At 43.6% G+C, this 19,715-nt stretch overlaps 1 protein-coding gene and 1 pseudogene across 4 annotated transcripts in view; one reads left to right on the forward strand and one right to left on the reverse strand.

Moving 5' to 3' along the window:
• TTC28 (tetratricopeptide repeat domain 28) overlaps window positions 1-19,715 on the reverse strand; it is a 561,828-nt gene that overhangs the window by 184,791 nt on the left and 357,322 nt on the right. The gene's annotated exons all lie outside the window — the stretch shown is intronic.
• On the forward strand, window positions 6,432-6,549 carry LOC146038507 (5S ribosomal RNA; annotated as a pseudogene).

A 19,715-nucleotide genomic window follows, 5' to 3' on the forward strand; every position in this document is an offset into this window, starting at 1 on the left:
GTATCAAAATTGGTGAAACCCCTGGGGGTTTGAAATGTACACTATACCCCTAGATGAATTCCCTGAGGGGTGTAGTTTTCAAAATGGGGTGACTTGTGGGGGGGTTCCACTGTATTGGTGCTTTGGGGGTCTTGCTAATGCGACATAGCACCCACCAAAATTCCACCAGAATCTGAGCTGCAAAATCCAAAAATCACTCCTTCCCTTCTGAGTCCTGCCATGCACCCAACTGGTATTTTTTGGTCACATGTGAGGCATTGCCGTACTCGGGAGAAATTGGGGCACATATTTTGGGGTGCTTTGTCTCCTTCATACCTTCTGAAAATGACAAATTTGGAGCCAGAACTGTATTTTTGTGTAAAAAAAATAATTTTTCATTTTCACTGCCCAGTTGTACCACAATTGGTGAAACCCCTGGGGGTTTGAAATGTACACTATACCCCTAGATGAATTCCCTGAGGGGTGTAGTTTGCAAAATGGGGTCACTTGTGGGGGGGTTCCTAACTTTTAGCATCTTATGGTGCCTAGAAACCTACATGGTGCCTAAAAAATAATCTCATAAAAAGGAGGCTCCAAAATCAAGTAGGTGCTCCTTCTATTATGAAGCCTGTGGTTTGGTCACCGTGCACACTAGGGCCACATATAGGATATTTATGAAAACAAAAGAATTGGGGGAATCAATTTTCAGTCACATTTCTCTAGTAAAATGTACTGTGTTCCTTAGAAAAATGTATTAAAATTGCAAATCTGCAAAAAAAAAGAAATTTTGAAATTTCACCTACACTTTGTTTTAATTCCTGTGAAACACCTAAAGGGTTAACAAACTTCCAAAATGCTGTTTTGAATACTGTGAGGGGTGCAGTTTTTGAAATGGCATCATTTATGGGGGTGTCTCACATACAAGTCCCTCAAAGTCACATCAGAACTGAACTGGTCCCTAAAAAAATCAGTGTTTGAAATTTTCTTGAAAATTTGAGAATTTGCTATTCATATTTGAAGCCTCCTAGTGTCCCAAAAAATTAAAAGGAAGTTGAAATAATGATGTCAACATAAAGTAGACATATGGTCTATGTTAGTTATTCACTATTTTGAGTGGTAAGATTATTTGTCTCACAAGCAGAAAATTTAACATTTTGCAAATCGCTAAATTTTCCATTTTTTCACGATATTTTGGTATTTTTCACAAAAAAACACAGACTGTATCGACCCAAATTTACCACTAATTTGAAGTACAATGTGTCACGAAAAAACAATCTCAAAATCACTGGGATAAGTAAAAGCAAAAAAAAGTTATCCCCACTTAAGTGAGACATGTCAGATTTGAAAAAAAGGGCTCTGTCAGGAACGCAAAAACTGGCTCTGTCAGGAAGGGGTTAAAATATATTTATATACTTATGATTTTGTTTTTAAATAACACTTTATATGTCTTTTTTTCATGAAACTTTTACTAGAAGCTTAAGTGCGATTGCGGGTCTCAGATGTGCAGAGGGAGCCTAAACTGGCCATGGAAGGGGTAAGTCTGTTCTTATCACTGCCAGCCAGTGTAACCATAGAGCTAATCATCGCTCAACTGCCCCACAAATATGTATTAACAAGTTGGTCCAAAAACCATTTTCTATCGCTGCGAGAAATAGTCCCCTTAGTCCCTATACTGTAGGCATTTCATGTAGGAGGTCTTGTGTGTGACTGACCTTTTCCCTGTTATCAAAGAGTTCAGAATCAGAATAGAAAGACTTTAATTATGTGTCTTCCAAAGGTCTATCATGCTGATTTATTCATATTACCAGAAAGAAAACCAGCCAGAAACCTTTTTTTTGTAGGTCGATTGTATTTTAAGAGCCTTCTGTTCAGTTTACTGCATCCTAAGGCAGTTGGGTAGTTTTCTCAGCTTATGGCATTATAAATCTTATTTATGTCATGCATTTGGTTCTGTATAATAGCAGAGGTAATGTTTAATGCTTTCATTCTCCTTGCCTATTCTTGTTTTTTACTTTCCACCCATTCCCTACAGCTATAACTACTGTAGCAGCAGGAGATACTTTTCAATGGCAAAAATTATTTGCAGTGGATGAACAAAATATATATTCGCTATATGACAATATAACGTAACATTGCACCAGCCTTATTATATTGCTTTTCAATTACTGGCAAAGCATGGGGTTTGCTCTATAACTCCTGTGGTGCTGTAGATTAAAAAGGAATAATTTGGTTTAGCGAAATGAGTAGAGAGAAAATTCAAATTGCTATGAACAAAAAGCTAAGCCAAGCGTCAGATACAACAAATACTGCGTGACACCAGGTAATTGCACTTGGCAATTTGCTCAGAACTATGTAAAGGTCATGCTTCATTTGGTCAAAGGTGTAGGAAGACACAAATACAACACTGCACACACTTACTACATTTCGAATTCCAAGACAAAAAAGAAGAAGAAGAAGAAAAAGAAGAAGAAGAAGAAGAAGGACTTATCAGAGCTGCCGGATGCAGAGCTATCCTGACACTGTACCCGGATGATGGTTAGAGAAAGAGACACAAGGGGCTTGGCAAGTTAAAATGGATTTGATTGGTTTGTGTGTGGATCAGACGTCCAGAAATATTTATTGGATATGTTAGTTGACCACAGGCCTGATTCATTGATGGACGCAATGTCGATGTATGCAGTAGGTCTATTGTTTGTTGCCGCACATGGTGGTACTGTTCCACCATGGACAATTTGGATTTATTGGCAAAGTGATTGGCAGTCAGGGAGTGTTTGTGGGAAGTAACAGGGAAGCGATGACTCAAACTCAGGTGTGTCACGCTTGTGACTACACAGTAAACATGGCTCCACCAACCAATTAATAAAATTAATAAAATGGAGAACCTAGGATTGGGTGAAAATATCTGCAGATGGGTAGGGAATTGGCTATGTAATAGAGAACAAAGAGTGGTTGTGAATGGTGCCGTATCAGATATGATACCGGTACTAAGTGGAGTGCCCCAGGGTTCGGTTTTGGGGCCCATTTTGTTTAACATTTTTATTAACGATATTGGGATAGGGTTACTCAGCAATGTATCCATCTTTGCGGACGATACAAAACTTAGCAAAGTCATCAAATCACCAGAAGATGTCACCATGCTTCAAAATGATCTTGCAATTCTAGATGAGTGGGCAAAAAAATGGAAGATGAGGTTCAATGTAGATAAATGTAAGGTTATGCACCTTGGGAGACACAACCAGTGTGCAAGTTACAACCTTAGCGGAGAGGAACTGGGTAATTCCATACTTGAAAAGGATCTAGGAGTCCAAATAGACAGCAATCTAGGATGTAGTGCCCATTGTAATGTAGCTACAAAAAAGGCCAACAAAATTCTGGCATGTATTAAGAGGGGAATGGAAACTAGGGACTCAAGGGTAATTATGCCACTATATAAAGCATTGGTGAGACCTCACCTAGAGTACGGAGTACAGTTCTGGGCCCCACACTATAAAAAGGACATCATAGAATTAGAAAAAGTCCAAAGGCGAGCAACAAAGCTTATTAGGGGAATGGAGAATTTAAGCTAAGGGGAGAGATTAAGCAATTTGGGACTATTTACATTAGAAAAGAGACGTTTAAGGGGGGACATGCTCAACATGTACAAGTATATCAAGGGCCAATATAAGGAACTGTCACACACCCTATTTTCTACTAGAAAGGAATCTAGGACGCGAGGGCATGAGTATAGATTAGAAGAAAAAAGATTTCATTCAGCTAGTAGAAAGAATTTCTTTACGGTCAGAACAGTCAAACTCTGGAACTCTCTTCCCAGAGAGGTGTTAACGGCTGGCTCATTAAATGCGTTCAAGGCAAAGTTGGACAAACATTTACTGGAGAAAAACATCCATGGGTACAAATAAGAAATATAATTTGTCTGTAAAATACCAGAACCTACCAAATCAGCAATGGATATCTATACCAGGTTGAACTAGATGGACGCAAGTCTTTTTTCAGCCTTACCTACTATGTAACTATGTAACTATGTAACCACACGGCTACGCAGAAGGTGGATTATTGACCGATGTTCGACTCATGACTTCATCTTTGCATACATGCGGCAGATTTGAGATGCATCCACTGAATGCCTCAGTACAAAACTCCTATGACATTTACATATTTTGCACAGCGGCTGCGCACTGAATCCCAACTGCGATTGCATTTGCGTCCATCCCCGAATCAGTCCCTGTGTTGCATCGCAGCCTATGGGAAATAATAGAGATGATTTATGGGCTAAAATCACTTAACTGCTCATGGATTAGTTTGCCAACTGTCTGAAAGAAAGGGATTGTCTGGTTGTCAGAAGATTGTTTGGGATTAAGTGATCCTGTAAACTGAGCTGAGAAAACATGCAGCGGTTACTAAGGCTGGTGTAATTTACGAGGGATATGAAAAGGCCACTTAAATAGCAAGTACAAAAGAGAATAGAGTTTTAGTGTAAAAAGTAAGCCGTAATGATGAGGGTTTAAGGGCAAATTTATCAAATCATCCCGAAAAGACAAATTTTCCCTTATAGAAAATCTTTTTGTGGCTGATTTATTAAAAAAAAAGTCCATAACAGTAATTTCTGGTAGCAGTAAGAGTAGTATTATGTTGGGCTTTTTTACTAGCTTATTGTAACTCCTGCCCATTTAAACTGGTAGGGCATGGTTGGCTCAGTCTTAATAACTGGGTATCAATGATAGTTTCAAACTTTGCACTGATGTTTGGATGCATAATTTAAACCTTAGAAATCGTGCCAGTGCTTAATACAGGATTCCCCCCAATTCCCGAGTGCTGCTGAGTCTATGGAAGATTACTGCAACTCCCATTGTATTTACAAAATGGAGTATTTCCGGAGACCACCATTATGGCACTTGAATATTGATGCCCGTCTTTTCCCTAGATTTCTTATGTGTGTCTCTTATCCATCTCTAAGTAAAGGAAGAAGAATTGGCAATCTAGTGGGAATAACTGGCAACATATGAATGTTTAGCATATGTTTGTCAGAGTGAATAAACCTTTAGTATTGCTTGAATGAAGCGGCAAATTGAAGCACCCTACCAGGAGCTGCATATGGAAACAATTAACGGCATGCCGTTAATAAATTACCACAGGCCAGATTAGCAGGCTTCACTCACCTAGAAAATACAATACTAGAAACATTTGTCACAGATGTCCAGCTGTACGTGTGGCTGTGAGAACACACATGATTACATGCACTTATTTATCAGTCCATTTGTACCAGAAGTCTCAACAATATTTTAATTACAATCAAACCATTATTAGCTTAATGTAAATATAATAATAAGAGACTTCTATGATGTATATGTAAAAATAATGTATCATACAGAACATTGCTGTGAAAACCGTCAATTTCTCCACACTTCTAACATTCAGCACTTCTGACAGTTTGATAGCATCTACTGCAATGTTTTCTGGATTCCTCTGCTTCAGAGCCCATAAAAATGTAACCAGTGTAGCATTGTAACTGGATTTTCCAGTTTATTGAGGACTCTGGTGAATACATCTTGCAATGGAATATTACAACCTGCATCACAGCTGTCACCCCCCTGAGTGCATGAAGCCAGTGCTCCAAATCTACTGAAGACATTTCATCTAGAAGACAAAGAAGGGTTTATTTATCATCAGTTCTATAAACTTGGGCAAATGCCTAATAAGCCAACAAATCAGGTATCTGATCTATTTGTAACCATTTGGTTGTTGGCGCCTAATTATTATTTCCGTGAAATGCGAAAGAACAAATACAATGCAGAATGAAGTTCCACAGAACCGTTATTCAGAAGCAGGACCGGAAGATTGTATCACCGGAAGAACGGGCCTCTGCCAAAAGGTGCTCTCTTCCAAACTCAATTTGCACTAAATGTCACTGCAGTGTAAATAGAGGCTGTGCTCCATGAAATTTAGGTTGGGTACTTCAAACTAATTATATAATTTGTATTCATTTTTTACCACAAATTTATATATATGTCCATGTGGCCTCTGCTACATTGGAAATACCAAAAGACCCCTGAAGATCCGGATTCAAGAACACGTCAGAAACATTAAAAACAAGGTTCAGACCCATACAGTTTCCCAGCACTTTCCTACCCATCACAACTCAGACCCGGAACAACTCACCTTCAAAGGCATTGAGCAAGTCAACCTAGGAGAACGAGGTGGCGATCTATCCAACCTACTATCCAGAAGAGAGATGTATTGGATATTCTAACTGAATACTCTACACCCCGAAGGATTCAACGATAGCTATGAAATAGCTCCCTTCCTCTGAGCATAGACCATTGCACCAACCTAATTCCGGTAATAGGGTATGTGGTATCAACTATCCATCCCCAATACATTTTCCCATTTCAAAAGAAGTCTCTATCAGATAGTACTAGCAGGTCTCTCTGGGCGCCACCCCTGATCCTGTCAAGCAATACAGCCATTCAACACTGGTACGCCCAACCACGTCCGATCTTGGAAGCTAAGCAGTGTTGGGCCTGGTTAGTACAAGGATGGGAGACCTCTAAGGAAAACCAGGTGCTGTATGGTAACAAGATGGATAGGTACACTAGGTCGAGAGGTCCTTGCAATGTACATATCTGAAAGTCACCACTACCTTCCTCATATTAGTGTAATGAGATGAATCTGTGTACCCATTGGCATCATTTCCAAACTTTGGTGGATGTATTACATCACAATTGGTCTGTCTTACATATTATGCTATTATCATTTTAAACCCAGCCGTGTATAATGCAGCAGATTGAACTGATCTCCCTACAGTGCCCAAAACAGTAACGTCCCTAGGGAATTGATCTATGCACAAGTAATCATGTTTAAGTGTCATAGCTATTACCCTGTCTGTATATCTATAAAAATTGATACTTTATATAGAAAATATATCCCCAGGAATATCGACTACCATAAAATACCTACAGGTTTCACGCACTTAGAAAACCCTAGCACTTAATGTATAGGGACCAACTACTGTGTATTAACAATCCTTCATTCTGTTACAAAATCCTTGAATGTACAAGTAACTGTCTCTTTTCTCTGTTACATCCCTAATGACCATGACTGCACCTAAAAAGTCCAAGTACCTATCTATCAAAGGATCCACGAGAGATCCCTCTGCATGCCAAATGCGTTCCAAACGCAGTATTCACTGATTGACATTTCGCTTAAGAACCTGTCCTGCGTTCCACTGCGTTCCACTGCGTACCACAGAAACACATGAGGACATCCGCATTCAAGCCCGCCCACAGTGTGAACACGGAACGAAATCACCGCCGCTGTTAGAACATCCCCAAATTGGGACGCCGCACACGCGTGCGCATAAGCACACTGAGGACGCCGGATGTTGGGCAGAAGTGACGTCGCGCCCTACATCGCCACACCGATAATTCAATTAACGTTGTCTGGACAGTCTTTGTTTTTATGAAAAAAGGAATAACTACCTAAAAATTACTATATGGTCCTTTGTTTCACACCGCATAGCCCTAATTACCCCTAATTATACTAGCAAAGTTAAGTAACACACACAAATTATTGATTGAATAATGAGATAGCAGGAAGTGAGGTAAGCCTGTCTTCCTGTTAAATAGGAGTCCTTGCCAGTTTGTCCCTACCCCCTAAGGAAATCACACAGACGAAACAAGTTGGGAAGCTTCTAATCTACCTCACCTTCTGCACATGAGCTAAGCACTTTATTTTTCTTACTTTATGTTTGACCAAAAGACATCTTTTATTCAGTATATGCATTGTGTCTTTGAAAAAGTATCCACTGAGGTGTTTTTTTGTTTTTTCTCATTCCGATTTTTTTACTTTTTTCTTATACCCCTGAATTTTATTACATGCTTTGTGAACTTGTTATCCCTTTTAATGTGTAAAAACCCCCTCATTGAATAAATTCTTTTTATTATTATATATTTATTAATAGTCCTAATTTATAACAAAAGTCGCCGAGTTCTGAGAGTAACCCTCTCCATATATATATATATATATATATATATATATATATATATATATATAAACAATCCGTAAGGCCGTCAGTCACCGCATCCATAAAGAGAACTTGCTGGGTGCCTTCTGAAATTAGCACGAGGAGCTCACATACAGAGCAGAATCAGCGCGTCACTCCGGTCTTAGTGCAAGGTATAGGTAATGGAAACTGCACACATGTATGATGCATGTCTCATGAAGCTCTCTTGAAGGTAAATCTTTTCAAGTTGAATATAATTGCTCTAAATTGATGTTGTGTTTCAGGGGCTAATTTGTAAACTTACAAATTGATATAATAAATTGTCTGTAAATGTGCGTTTTAGCCCCTCGAACACAACATCAATGTAGATTGATTAGATTCATTTGCAATCAATTAAAAATCAACCTTCAGTAAATGTACTCCTCAAACTCCTGCAAGACATGATGTGCCACAAATCAGGTGATCCTGGCTCCACCCTCTCCACCCCCTGCTGTGTCATCTCACCAATCCCAGCATGGCCCTGGGAGCCAAGTCCATGATAATGTATATTAGGTCACAGTGACCCCTGCATTAACCACTTTCACCTCTTCTCTGGGATCTCCAGGATAGATACATGAAAATAGTAGAAGAAAATGTTATTTACAGTAGACAATCACATATGTTCTCTCTATCTATTGTAAGACAGTGACAGGGAAAGTCATAGATGGCAGGTACTTTTCCCCTAGAATCCTGTCTTATGGCATATAGACTGCAGGCTATTTCAATCTGTGTGGTAAGCTCCAGCTTACAAAGGGTGTTCTGTCCTGGGCTGGTAATCAGGAGAGCACCTGATTCTTTTAAAAAGGAGTCAGCCCTTTCCATAGAGGCTCTCTCTCTCCCTGGGTGTTGGAGGCAGTAAGCTGCTGCTAGAGAGAGACAAGGCTGTAAGTACTGCATTACTGGATCTATATCTGCTGTATGTGTCCAGTGTCACATAGTGTGGCCCTGGTATAGAGAGGGACGTTTATTCTGTTTAGTTAGAGCTCAGACGAGCAGGTTTTGTTTTCTGTTTTGCCTGAAGTGTAAAGGCTGTGGTTAGTTTCTTGCTCTGAGTGCTGCAATAAAACTCAGGCAAGCCCTGTTTTGGACCCAAGCCGTGATGTCACTGTCTAAGTCTGTGCCAAATCCTCACCTGTGCCTACCCGTTTGATGCTAAAACCCCACATATGGTGGAGAATGCGAGCAAGCATCTCACTTAAAGAGACATACATCGAACTATAGGACTTTTTGCTACAGCAAGCTGGAAGTTGTTGCTAAAGGCAACCAGCCACAAGTGAGTGTCTGGAGTGCACTGATACTTGCATGTCCTGGCTAAAGGCTGCTGTAACACTGCAACAGGAGACTGTTAAAATGGAGGACCTTTTAAAACACTTGGTGCAGGCAAACGCATGTCAGCAAAAGGTGCATGAGGAGGCCATGCGTGCCCAGGCTGAAACCAATGTTTTGCTGCTTGAATCCAACAGACTAGCCTTAAAGGAACAGCAGCAAATTAATCTGCAATTACAAGAGCAAATACAGAATGTGGCTAAGAGTGTGGCGCAGACTGTGCAAACACCCCAACCCTTGCTTCCAACCACACGGGCTGCAGTACAGAAATCTCTGCAAAAGATGACTCTCACGGATGATGTAGAGGCCTTTCTTGCGGTGTTTGAACGTGTAGCAGAGCGTGAACAGTTACCCGTGGGTCAATGGGCAGGTGTGGTAGCACCTTTTCTAACTGGAGAACCACAAAAGGCGTATTTTGATCTGAGTGAGCAGGATGCTAACGACTACGCGAAACTCAAGGGAGAGATCCTTGCTCGCTTAGGCGTAAACATGAGTGTGCGTGCCCGGAAGGTGCATAACTGGACTTTTTCTGAACAGTTACCTGCGCGGTCCCAAATGTATGACCTGGTCCACCTGGTAAGGAAATGGCTACAGCCAGAGGAGTCTACACCAGCGCAGATCGTGGAGAGAGTCGTGCTGGACAAGTATCGATGTTCCTTACCTCCAAAGGTTCAGCGCTGGGTCGGTCAGGGCGACCCTAATGATGCCGAGGGGCTTGTCAACTTGGTTGAGAGGTACAGAGCTACTGAAAATCTACTCCAAGAAGTGCCTCCTGGACATTCCACCCTCAAGAACAGCAAAGCGGCCGGATCATCTGGTAAGACTGTTCCGTTTACTAGAGGGGTGAATAATGTTGTAAAGGGAGGTGGCCTAGATGGGGAACAAACAGTGGAGAGGCGTTCCCAAGGGACAGTGGGGTCCAAACCTGGGTCGCAAAAAGACTGGGGCCGCATACAGTGTTGGCGTTGTCATGGACCTGGGCATATTGCTGCCAATTGCCCCCTTACTTCTGAGCCAATGGAGTGTGATACAGCCTGGCGAAGCTCTTTATATGCACGTTCTGTTTTCTCTGCTGAGACTGTGTCAGAAACTGGACAGCAAATATGTCATGTAAAGGTGGATGGTTATCCCGGGAGGGCTCTACTGGACTCTGGGAGTTTAGTTACTCTCATCCATGCCAGCTTGGTAGACCCTGGGACACTCACAGGACGTTACATAGGGGTCTTCTGCATACATGGGGACACCAAGGAGTATCCCACAGCTTTAGTCCAGCTAAAGAGTACTTGTGGAACTGTGTCCCATGAAGTGGGCGTGGTAAAGACCCTGATGCATAGTGTGATCCTGGGAAGAGACTTCCCATTGTTCTGGGACTTGTGGAAACAGAATGTACACTGCACTAGAAATGCTGTTAATAATGAGAATGTGTGCCCTGTGATTAGTCCTGAGCCTTTTGATCAGGATACTGAGGTTCAAACGGTAGGGGTGACCACTATTGAATCTGACCGTTTTCCCCTAGCTGTTCTTGCAGGTGAAGCTGAGGAGCAGGAAGAAGCATGTGACATGCCTGAGCTAGAGATGTCACGTGATAATTTTGGGACTGCTCAACTTAGAGATCCCACCTTATTAAGAGCTAGGGAAAATCCTAAAGTCATAAATGGTGAGCCCCAATACCCCAATGCTGACAAAGAGTTAGTACAAAGGAATTATGATGTGTTCTCAGAACTTCCAGGGCGCACCACAGCCATAAAACATGACATTGTCACCGAACCTGGAGTTCGGGCACGCTTAAAACCCTATCGAGTTCCAGAAGCGCGTAGACAGGCCATATCTGGGGAGGTCCAAAAACGTTACCTGGGGTATGTTATCGGGAGAGGTATAATAAAGCCACAAATAAATAAAGTGGAGGCTATCCAAGACTGGCCTCGTCCTTCGACAAAAAAACAAGTCAGGGCTTTTTTGGGAATTCTGGGGTATTACCGTAGGTTCATTCCCCAGTTTGCAACCATGGCAGCGCCCCTAACCGATCTTACCAAAGGAGGTAGGGCAGTTAGGGTCAGCTGGAACCCAGAGGCTGAAAGGGCATTCCAAGAATTAAAAGTGGCCCTTTGTAATCAACCAGTCCTGATCACTCCAGATTTTAAAAAAGAGTTTGTCGTACAGACTGATGCTTCTGATGTGGGACTAGGTGCTGTCCTCTCCCAAGAAGTTGGTGGAGAGGAACACCCGGTAACATATTTGAGCAGGAAGCTCACACCTGCGGAGAGAAACTACAGTATAGTCGAGCGGGAGTGCTTAGCAATCAAGTGGGCCCTTGAATCCCTAAAGTACTATCTCTTAGGACGCTCCTTTAGATTAATCACTGACCACTCCCCACTTACATGGATGTACCAAGCCAAAGAGAGAAATGCAAGGGTCATGAGATGGTTTCTCAATTTGCAAAATTTCAAATTTACAGTGGAACACAGAGCAGGAAGGCTTCAGGGTAATGCTGATGCCCTATCCCGAACATACTGCCAGTTGGCAGACAGTGTCCGACCCCACAGGTTCGAACAGAGGGGGAGGGTATGTAAGACAGTGACAGGGAAAGTCATAGATGGCAGGTACTTTTCCCCTAGAATCCTGTCTTATGGCATATAGACTGCAGGCTATTTCAATCTGTGTGGTAAGCTCCAGCTTACAAAGGGTGTTCTGTCCTGGGCTGGTAATCAGGAGAGCACCTGATTCTTTTAAAAAGGAGTCAGCCCTTTCCATAGAGGCTCTCTCTCTCCCTGGGTGTTGGAGGCAGTAAGCTGCTGCTAGAGAGAGACAAGGCTGTAAGTACTGCATTACTGGATCTATATCTGCTGTATGTGTCCAGTGTCACATAGTGTGGCCCTGGTATAGAGAGGGACGTTTATTCTGTTTAGTTAGAGCTCAGACGAGCAGGTTTTGTTTTCTGTTTTGCCTGAAGTGTAAAGGCTGTGGTTAGTTTCTTGCTCTGAGTGCTGCAATAAAACTCAGGCAAGCCCTGTTTTGGACCCAAGCCGTGATGTCACTGTCTAAGTCTGTGCCAAATCCTCACCTGTGCCTACCCGTTTGATGCTAAAACCCCACACTATGTTCAGATATCTATGATGAGTGATGCTCAGACATTATTACTGATTGGGTGCTGTAAATGACTGCAGATATTTTACACTTACACCTTTATGTAATTACTCTGTAAGCTAGTACAGTGACACTGACTGTTGTGTCTTGACAGCAGATGGCAAGGATGCACTTGTGTCATCTCTGCAATACCTCATCAGAACCTGTGAGTGCTAAGAGCGGACGTCTCTATGACAACAACATTTCCTAATGGTGTGTACGCACGGTACAATCCAGCATGAAATTTTGACTATATAGTGAAAATGGCATTAGGATCGTCTGCAGATCATCTGCAGATCGCACAGGTTTTTTACTTTGCGCTCCCGATGCGCGCTCCCGGGACAGCACAAATCCAAATCCGGATAAACAGGGCAGCAATGACTATATAGTGAAAATAAAATGTAGATAGCATGAATTGTATGCAAATAGAACAGATTAACAAAGATTGCATAGCAAGTCGAATAGCAAAGGAATCTCACCGTGTGTACACACCGTTACACACACATGGGGATCTATTTACTAAGCTTTGGTTGGAGACAGAGTGAACAGAGAGAAGTCCTAGTCAGCTCATAACTGTCATATTACATGATGTATTAAAAAATGAGTTATAAGCTGATTGGCTGGTACTTTGGGGGAAATTTACTAAAGGAAATTTGGGTACTTGTTTCCTAGCACGGCCACACCGATTTACATCGGGGTGGTCGTGTCGGAAAAATCGGGTCGATCGCATCGCATGCGATTTGGTCGCATGCGATGCGATCGTCGCGACCGACCGATTTTGGACCCGATTTTTTTTTTTTAATTAAATGTAAATCGGGTCCCTGGGACCCGATTTTACATTGGATTCAATGTAAAATATTCCCAACCCCCCCAAATGTCACGGCGTACACCCCACCCCACGACAGACGCCAACCCGAAGCGTGGCGAGCGCAGCGAGCCCGCGAGGGGCGGCGGTGCGCGTCCTCCGACCTTTTCATTCCCCTACTATCCACGTCGGCGTGGAGTTGAGAATAGAATAGTGTGGCGAGCGCAGCGAGCCACCGAGCCCGAAGCGTGGCGAGCGCAGCGAGCCCCGCGAGGGGACGCGGATACCTTCACAGGTAAACGCGTCCCTTCGCGGACTTCACAGGTGTCCGCGTCGCCACGGACACCTGTGAAGCCCGCGAGGGGACGCGTATAACTGTGAAGGTATCCGCGTCCCCTCGCGGGGCTCGCTGCGCTCGCCACGCTTCGGGCTCGGTGGCTCGCTGCGCTCGCCACACTATTCTATTCTCAACTCCACGCCGACGTGGATAGTAGGGGAATGAAAAGGTCGGAGGACGCGCACCGCCGCCCCTCGCGGGCTCGCTGCGCTCGCCACGCTTCGGGTTGGCGTCTATCGTGGGGTGACGACGGGGACATCTAAAATGTGAAATGGGTCATATTGGCCCATTTCACATTTTTCACATTTTTTCAGGATTTCAATGTTAAAAAATCTTTTAACATTGAAGCCTATGTAAAAATCGGGGGGCATCGCGTCGGGACCTATGTTAATGGTCCCGACTGACGCGATGCCCCCGATATTTTACCTTTCCCGACACGATTTCAATGTTAAAATATTTTTTAACATCGAAGCCTATGGGGAAATCGCGGGCATCGCGTCGGTCGCGTCGGGACTATTGTTAACGGTCCCGACCGACGCGATGCCCCCGATATTTTGTCCTAGCCGGCCAAATGGACCTGATTTCAAAGGAAATCGGGTCCATCGTATGGATCGTGTACCTTAACTAAAGGTACACGATCCATAAGATATGTGGCCGTGCTAGGAAACAAGTACCGAAATTTGTAAAAAAAAATAGGTGTATTTGTATCCAGAAATACACTCATTTTTCACATTTACTATACCGAAAATACGGCAATTCGTATTCGTATTGATGTGCTATCAATACGAATACGAATTGCCATATTTTCGGGATAGTAAATGTAAAAAAATAAGTGTATTTCTGGATACAAATACACCTATTTTTTACAAATTTCCTTTAGTAAATTTCACCCTTTATCTCCATCTAGATGATGACCATCAATGGTTTGTTTTCTATGTTATTATGGTAATAATACCATAGAGTTCTGATGACAAAATACTAGTCCTTTTAAGCAATGTGAATGCATGGCCACAGTCCCGGTTCCTTGGTGCATGATTGTTTAACCATCAATGATTCCCCCGATGGTTGAAAACAATCTACCTTAGGGTGCAAAGGTGGCAGGTAGCTTAATAATGGTGCCTGTCCCAGGGCCGGTGCTAGGGTGTTTGGCGCCCTCCTGCAAACTATACATTTGCACCCTCCCATACTTTACAAAGAGACAATGCTTGCCAAAGGCGCACGTTGAAAAAAAGAGTGTAATGCCCATAGTAGTAGTGCCTCTGATACTTAAAATGTGCCCAGTAACAGCAATGCTGTATCCAGACATTTTGGTGCCCAGTGACAGAAAAGGAATTGGCGGCCAACCCCCACACAGTGAAAACAGGTATAGTGCGCGCCGAAGGCGCGCGGAAAAAAATCTACATTACACATTATGCCTCACACCGTAATGCCATTACACATTATACCACACACCGTAATGCCTATTACACATTATACCAAACACTGTAATGCCTTTTACACATTAAGTCAAACACCGTAATGCCTATAACACATTATACCACATGTAATAATGCCCTTTACATATTATGCCACACGCCATAATGCCTATTGTATTAGGCATTATGCCACACACTATAATGCCCATTACATATTATGCCACACACCGCACTGCCCCTTACACATTATACTGCACGCCTTTATGCATAATACACATTATGCCTATAACATATTATATTACACTGTCGGCTTAATTCTAGATCGATCGGTAAGCTGCAAGCGGTGCCTCCTGCTGTCAATATAAAAGTACTAGAATCGGGGGGGGGCAGTGGGCGGTGCCAATCAGAAGGCTGTAAAAGCCCATTAAAAAAATGACTATGAGCGCCACATATAGAGGTGCCTCAGTGACAGGGATGTGCTTTCTGCCTATATGAAAGCATGTCCCTGAGACCATTTCAATGCGGCGTGGGTCATGAGCCAATCAGAGCTCACAGCCTGACAGCAGCACTGATTGGCACTGATCACAAGCTGGCTCCGCATTTGAAATGGCCGTCGGAGCCATGGTACCTAAAATGCAGTAGCTCCATGGGGTCCCGTCATCAGCCGCCTGCTCCCGCTCTCGCCAGCATCAGACGGCTCCCTTCACTTATGCACTACGGGGGATCACTTCCTCAAGCCTGTCGTGCTCCCGCAACCTACAGGGTATAAATCAGGGGGACACACAGCTCACCTAGGGACCAGCCGCCCAGCAAAAACTCCTCAGCTCGATAGTACCTGGGCGCGGAAGTGCTGCAGTGCTGCACTGCTCTGCTATTTAGCCTATGATGTGCTAGGCTCTGTACGGACTGACCGCGCTGCTGCTACTCTCTGCCTACTCAACTGGATTACTGGGTCTGGGGAAAAGCTGCTCCTACAACTTGTCAGCCAGGTCCTACTCTTCCTCCCTGCATAGCTGCTACCTGTTACACCCAGAGTAGCTTACTGCCAACGCCATGGTCAGCGATAAAACAGTGCTGGAGCTGGATGAGATGTCAGAGAATGCTGCGCTCGCCACGCTTCGGGTTGGCGTCTATCGTGGGGTGACGACGGGGACATCTAAAATGTGAAATGGGTCATATTGGCCCATTTCACATTTTTCACATTTTTTCAGGATTTCAATGTTAAAAAATCTTTTAACATTGAAGCCTATGTAAAAATCGGGGGGCATCGCGTCGGGACCTATGTTAATGGTCCCGACTGACGCGATGCCCCCGATATTTTACCTTTCCCGACACGATTTCAATGTTAAAATATTTTTTAACATCGAAGCCTATGGGGAAATCGCGGGCATCGCGTCGGTCGCGTCGGGACTATTGTTAACGGTCCCGACCGACGCGATGCCCCCGATATTTTGTCCTAGCCGGCCAAATGGACCTGATTTCAAAGGAAATCGGGTCCATCGTATGGATCGTGTACCTTAACTAAAGGTACACGATCCATAAGATATGTGGCCGTGCTAGGAAACAAGTACCGAAATTTGTAAAAAAAAATAGGTGTATTTGTATCCAGAAATACACTCATTTTTCACATTTACTATACCGAAAATACGGCAATTCGTATTCGTATTGATGTGCTATCAATACGAATACGAATTGCCATATTTTCGGGATAGTAAATGTAAAAAAATAAGTGTATTTCTGGATACAAATACACCTATTTTTTACAAATTTCCTTTAGTAAATTTCACCCTTTATCTCCATCGAGATGATGACCATCAATGGTTTGTTTTCTATGTTATTATGGTAATAATACCATAGAGTTCTGATGACAAAATACTAGTCCTTTTAAGCAATGTGAATGCATGGCCACAGTCCCGGTTCCTTGGTGCATGATTGTTTAACCATCAATGATTCCCCCGATGGTTGAAAACAATCTACCTTAGGGTGCAAAGGTGGCAGGTAGCTTAATAATGGTGCCTGTCCCAGGGCCGGTGCTAGGGTGTTTGGCGCCCTCCTGCAAACTATACATTTGCACCCTCCCATACTTTACAAAGAGACAATGCTTGCCAAAGGCGCACGTTGAAAAAAAGAGTGTAATGCCCATAGTAGTAGTGCCTCTGATACTTAAAATGTGCCCAGTAACAGCAATGCTGTATCCAGACATTTTGGTGCCCAGTGACAGAAAAGGAATTGGCGGCCAACCCCCACACAGTGAAAACAGGTATAGTGCGCGCCGAAGGCGCGCGGAAAAAAATCTACATTACACATTATGCCTCACACCGTAATGCCATTACACATTATACCACACACCGTAATGCCTATTACACATTATACCAAACACTGTAATGCCTTTTACACATTAAGTCAAACACCGTAATGCCTATAACACATTATACCACATGTAATAATGCCCTTTACATATTATGCCACACGCCATAATGCCTATTGTATTAGGCATTATGCCACACACTATAATGCCCATTACATATTATGCCACACACCGCACTGCCCCTTACACATTATACTGCACGCCTTTATGCATAATACACATTATGCCTATAACATATTATATTACACTGTCGGCTTAATTCTAGATCGATCGGTAAGCTGCAAGCGGTGCCTCCTGCTGTCAATATAAAAGTACTAGAATCGGGGGGGGGGGGGGGCAGTGGGCGGTGCCAATCAGAAGGCTGTAAAAGCCCATTAAAAAAATGACTATGAGCGCCACATATAGAGGTGCCTCAGTGACAGGGATGTGCTTTCTGCCTATATGAAAGCATGTCCCTGAGACCATTTCAATGCGGCGTGGGTCATGAGCCAATCAGAGCTCACAGCCTGACAGCAGCACTGATTGGCACTGATCACAAGCTGGCTCCGCATTTGAAATGGCCGTCGGAGCCATGGTACCTAAAATGCAGTAGCTCCATGGGGTCCCGTCATCAGCCGCCTGCTCCCGCTCTCGCCAGCATCAGACGGCTCCCTTCACTTATGCACTACGGGGGATCACTTCCTCAAGCCTGTCGTGCTCCCGCAACCTACAGGGTATAAATCAGGGGGACACACAGCTCACCTAGGGACCAGCCGCCCAGCAAAAACTCCTCAGCTCGATAGTACCTGGGCGCGGAAGTGCTGCAGTGCTGCACTGCTCTGCTATTTAGCCTATGATGTGCTAGGCTCTGTACGGACTGACCGCGCTGCTGCTACTCTCTGCCTACTCAACTGGATTACTGGGTCTGGGGAAAAGCTGCTCCTACAACTTGTCAGCCAGGTCCTACTCTTCCTCCCTGCATAGCTGCTACCTGTTACACCCAGAGTAGCTTACTGCCAACGCCATGGTCAGCGATAAAACAGTGCTGGAGCTGGATGAGATGTCAGAGAATGTGGAGATGATATAGTAAGTATATACCTTCCCTTCTGAGTTGTGTGGCTGATGCCTTGTTAGTGGTTGGGGATTGTGGTGATGGTTGGTGAGGAACCCAGCAAGTGCCTCAGCAACCACTAACTTCACTGCACGTCACTGATACATACATACACACAGTATAATAACAGTAACACAGACAATGCTGTGTGTGTGTGTATGTATGTATGTATGTATGTATGTATATATATATATATATATATATATATATATATATATGTACACATAGCTCTGGTTAAAAAACAAACAAACACATACTTACACATCACTGTAGAAATCCAGGGTATGAAAGGTTAATCTTTTGGTCTTGTCTAGCAGCAGCTCCCCGTGCATCAGCATGTAGGAGGGGGAGGGCTTAGTAACCGGAGAGCAGGAGGAGAAGAGATGAGCGTCTTGCCTTCACGTATAGGAAGTGGAACAGAAAGTGTACGTAGGAAGCTGAGGGGTTGCAGTGCCAGCCTGTGCGGTCGCTGGACGGAGATTCAGTGTACACACAGTCACACATTGCAGAAACCCCTTGCGACTGTGCTGCTGGGAGGGAGGGACAGGAGATCAGCTGCTGGACTGAAGGGTTTCTGTCGTCGCTGCTGCTGCCTATCAAGCAGTGTTACACGCGCAATGGCAGGCAGCACACAGTAGCAAGCTGGGAGCAGAGGGAAGGCGCCTCTACTGTCCGACGCCTCCCTGCACCGCATCCTTTGCTGAGCGGTACGCGCCGGCCCTGGCCTGTCCTTATGTTTCCCCCCTATATCCCTATAGATTGTAAGCTTGCAGCAGGGCCCTCCTACCTCCAAGTCTGTCTGTTGTTACCCAGTTTGTCTTATCACTGTCTACTATTGTAAAGCGCAACGGAATCTGCTGCGCTATATAAGAAACTGTAAATAAATAAATAAATAAATAATAAGATTATCATTAGAAAATGTATTTACACATAACAGATGGCGTTGGAGTTATCTGTATACTATTTGCTGGGTAATGTGGTGCATATATTTCTGCACTGTGCTGCCTGCAGTGGTGACCAGTGTATGTTTAACTAGTACTGTATGTGGTTTGCAAGTGGTGGGTAAACTTCTCTGCAATAGTGGTTTACAAATAGGATATATATGTCTCTTGTATACATGATGTTGTGGTCATTTGGACGATCCCTGACCTGGGTAACCCTGGTATGTAGCATATTAACACAGACAGTAAAATCATTTTGCTAGAAAGTTTTAATGTCTACAGTATATCATTTA

This window comes from Crinia signifera, chromosome 1 (genome assembly GCF_055691185.1).
Source record: "Crinia signifera chromosome 1, ASM5569118v1, whole genome shotgun sequence".
Taxonomy (NCBI): domain Eukaryota; kingdom Metazoa; phylum Chordata; class Amphibia; order Anura; family Myobatrachidae; genus Crinia; species Crinia signifera.